General features: G+C 40.8%; 1 protein-coding gene across 3 annotated transcripts in view; it reads right to left on the minus strand.

Moving 5' to 3' along the window:
- Positions 1 to 4158, minus strand: part of KIAA1109 (KIAA1109 ortholog) — a 299447-nt gene that overhangs the window by 240071 nt on the left and 55218 nt on the right. The gene's annotated exons all lie outside the window — the stretch shown is intronic.

The following is a 4158-nucleotide window of genomic DNA, read 5'->3' on the forward strand; positions in this document are numbered from 1 at the left end:
GGGGGGGGGGGCCTCCTCCCCAAAAGTGCACACAACAGCAAGGAGCCAGCACCCCGCTTCATGGATGAGCCACCCGTGGTTCCATCCCACTCTCAGACCAGGCCAGTTTCCCATGTTTTTCTCCTTCAAAGGAGAAAATCCATATTTTTCTGAAGCAAAAAAAAGAACCCCAGATCCCTGAACATAATACTGAGATGAGAGTTGCTATGGTTTGACTGGGTCAAGGGAAATCCAGAACAAATGCTGTCCTGGAGTCATTCCATCAAGGACTGGGACATGATGTTCATGTTTTGGGACTGTCCCACCCAATTAAGGATGACTGGTCACCCTAATTGCAGTAGTTCCTCATTATCATTAAAACATGTTCTTCAAATGTCCACTCATTTTGGTAACTGAACTCTGTATTTCAAAGACTGGTTTTTAAGAACAAATCCTAAAGAACGAAAAATAAGAGAAAAATCCAGAGAAGACAAGTATTTTTTCATTAGGTTGCCAAATATGCAAAAAAAAAAATTGTGTTTCTAGCGAACTACAACATTACAGAGATTTCCAAGAGCAGAGATGGGCAATTCTTTTGACTGGAGGGCCATTTAATGGGTTTTGGTGAGCTGTAGAGCACTGCAATGGGAGCCCTGCTCCTTTACAGGTGCATGACCCCTGGTCACCATCTTGGGACTAGAAGCCCCTCCCCTTGCCCCCAAGAAGTACTCTGGGGGCGGGGGGCGGGGAAGAGGGTTGCCATCTTGGAAATAAAAAATCCAAATCATATACTCAAAGTCAAACATCTGATATAATGTATTTTAAAGTTATTTAAGAAAAATTATTATCCTAATTTGTGTGTGCAGCTCCTGGGACTCTGCCAGGAAGCAGGAAGCTCCTTAACACTTCGGACAGAGTCCCAGGAGCTGTAAATGGTGGCAGGGAGCTGGGCCAGGCCATTGGCTCCATTACACAGGGCTTCCTCCCAGTCGTGCACAAATCCCAGGAGCTGCTCTGAGCCCTGCGTAAGAGAGACAGGCTGGCCTGACTCCACTTTGTCACCACATACAGTTCCCAGAATTTGCTGGAGCCATGCGTCGTCAGGTGGCAGCACCCACCTGAGCCACGAGCGCCCCAAGGACCTGCCCTCACTACTGCTGCTGCCACTGCCACCAGCACTGGGGACCGTGTGCCATGGGGTCAGGGGATCTCCATACACCCCCACTCTCCCTCACCCCATATTACTCACACCCTGCCCACCCAAGCTCTGTGCTCCTACCACCCTGCTGGGGTTGATTTAAATCCTAAAATACTTAAATGATGACATAATATCCCAATTTTCAAGATTTGGGATTCATATTAAAATAAGAGTGCAGTGTATTAAAATAGTGGTGCTTATATCACATCATAGAATCAAATCTGAACTGGCAATAAAGTGAACTAAATAGTATAGCATTAATTCAAATTGCTATTGCAAGTGATTACTTCATTAGCACAAGATATTTAGAGCCTTACTCAAACATTTGATTTAGATGTGGTTCAGTAGTAACCTAAAGTTATCCCCATTTGGCAGCTTACAGAAAATATATTTGTGATCTAACTTCAATTCACAGTATACACAAGATCAGTCAACATCCTGACAGCACCCACATTAGCTGCCTACACAAAGATGCCAAGAACTGAACAAGTAGACAGACTAACTTCACACTTAATGTTTTCAGTTGTATTTCTGAGGTTTGTAAACTTGCAGTTAAACTTTCTATCCTGCTACAATGAAAGAGTATTTTGGCCTCAACTTCTTTAAAATGATCATGCACTGGTTATTTTTGTATTAGAATCATATGAATTTTTTTTCAAAGGGACTAAACCCTAAAAGAAGTGGAAAGGATAACAAGTAGATATGGGGAAAACCAAGATGAATTCAAAAATCCCACACCATTTCAGTGAACAGCAGACATTTACAAAAAAAAGCAGCAGTGTTAACCTTTTTTCTCTCTCTTCAATGATTGGGAAGTCTACTTTAGCCTTTCATCCTAAAGTTTTCACCACTGCTACCACAGAAGGAAGGCAAGAGAAGAAGCTACTGGCATTTTATTCTGAAGACAGATTACAGGGCTGCTTTAGACTACACACTGGTAAAAATGGCAGCGGCTGACAGCATGTTATCTACAAGATAAATCAGCACTGATACTACTGATTGAGCTATGTGGCTTTAGCAGAAGCTTTTCAGAACATAAAATGTAGCCTAAACAAGGCTTTGTAGAGCAAACCCACTCTTACTAAAAAGGTTTTACAAATTCAATTTGGCCAACCAACATAATAAAAAAAATCTGTTCCTCCTCTGTTTAGTCATGCCAGCTTAAGGTTTGGAAAGCAAGCTGTCCAGAGACCTGGATCTTTGTCATTTAAAAAAAGAAATGAAATGGACAGCTCTTCAGTATTCAAAAAAGAAAACGATTGGAGGAAACCATTGATGCTGAAAATTAGAGCAACACATGGAAAATTTAACTAATAAGTTTAAATGACACCTTATCTTTAAGATTACACACACAAACATACACTAATGGATGAGGAGAAATGCAAAATCTGAAGACAGATCAACTAAATTGCCTGGAACATTGCAACGTGAAGATTTAAAACTCTTTCTAGATAATATTTTATGACTATGCTGAATCTTTTATCTAAAAAAGTATACCACCACTGTCACATGAAGAAGCAAGAACTGACACATCAAACAGCAGCATTTAAGTGACTTGGTCAAAGAGTCACATAGCATGTCATTGGGAAAATGCTGAAACACACGCTAACCTTTTTATCCTAACTCTTCCAGTTCAGTTCAGTCGGCTGGAGACCAATACATTCAATTCATGCACTACATTGATCAGGCATGAAAAACAACTAATGGAAAACTTTGTTGACAGATCTGCTGCTGGGATTCTACCCAATTTTATCCATATCTCAAATTAATTCTTAAGTATGAATGAACAAGTTTACTTTGACATAACTAACTTAAACTGGCATGGGACATGCTTAACCAACTTAGCTTTCAAAATTGCAGTTTACCATCTTTACTTGAATCCAAGGCAAAGATTCTTCCTACCTAGTTTTAGACTGGCATACTGCCCAGGGCATAGGGTAGCTCAGTTCCAAGTGGCAGGGGGGCAGGTATAGGGAGGGGGTGGGCGTCTGGGCCGCTTGTCCCCATTGCTGCTTTCCCTGTCCAGGCAGGGAGACTACAAATTTAAGGTGACCCCAAATATTAAATTATACACATGGAAAATTATAAAAAATGTATTAATTAGATTTTATACCTGGAAAATTATTATTGTGGCATGGTTTAAAATTCAAAGTAGTCTTGGGTTGGGTAAATATGGTAACAATTACTAAGACATTAAAAATTATAACTACTGCCATTAATGCTGCTAATTTGTACTAATTTGCCAAAACAAACAAACAAACAAACTTGACACTTGCTCGACAAAAGGAGTTGTGTCTGTACAAATGAATACTCTGATCACAAACTAAAGCTTGGCAATTGGCTGCAGGGGGACCCCGGGCGTCCCCCAGACCCAGGAGGCACCAGTCACCAAGCCGGAGGGTAGGGGGGATCCCCTGTGTGCTCCGCAGCAGACCCAGAAGGACCAGAAGTGTTCTGGTACATTTCCGGGTCTGCCACCGAGTGCGCTGGGGACCCCATCGTGTTCTTGTGGGACGCTTCACCTGCCCCACCATCTCAGCATTCACAAACCACCTGGTACCTTGAGGTACGTAGAAAAAATAAAACACCTATAAAGCTGTGTCTATGTCCAAATCATCAAATCTCTCCGAACCGAATCAGAGGCTCCCGATTCAATTCAGAGAGATCAATGGGTCTCCTGATTTGATTTGGATTCAGAGATTCAGCTGCTAAATCAGGCCAAATCTCCTCGAAATTGAATCAATTACCGAAGCTTCACACAGCCCTAGTTATAATGCCCCTATTTAAAAAGCTGTATTAAAAAAATAAAAATTAAAAATTAAAAAAAAAAAAAATGTAAAAAAGTCTGTAAAATATTTCATGTAAATGTAGAAAAAAAAAGCTTTGTCCTCATTTCTATCCATCAACACCCCCCCAACATATTTTTACCCAAGGCAAGGAAATACTTAAAGAAGTAAAACATATTGAAAAATATTTTATTA

The sequence above is a fragment of the Gavialis gangeticus genome, unplaced genomic scaffold (genome assembly GCF_001723915.1).
Source record: "Gavialis gangeticus isolate Ggan-Ray unplaced genomic scaffold, GavGan_comp1, whole genome shotgun sequence".
NCBI classification, from domain to species: Eukaryota; Metazoa; Chordata; order Crocodylia; family Gavialidae; genus Gavialis; species Gavialis gangeticus.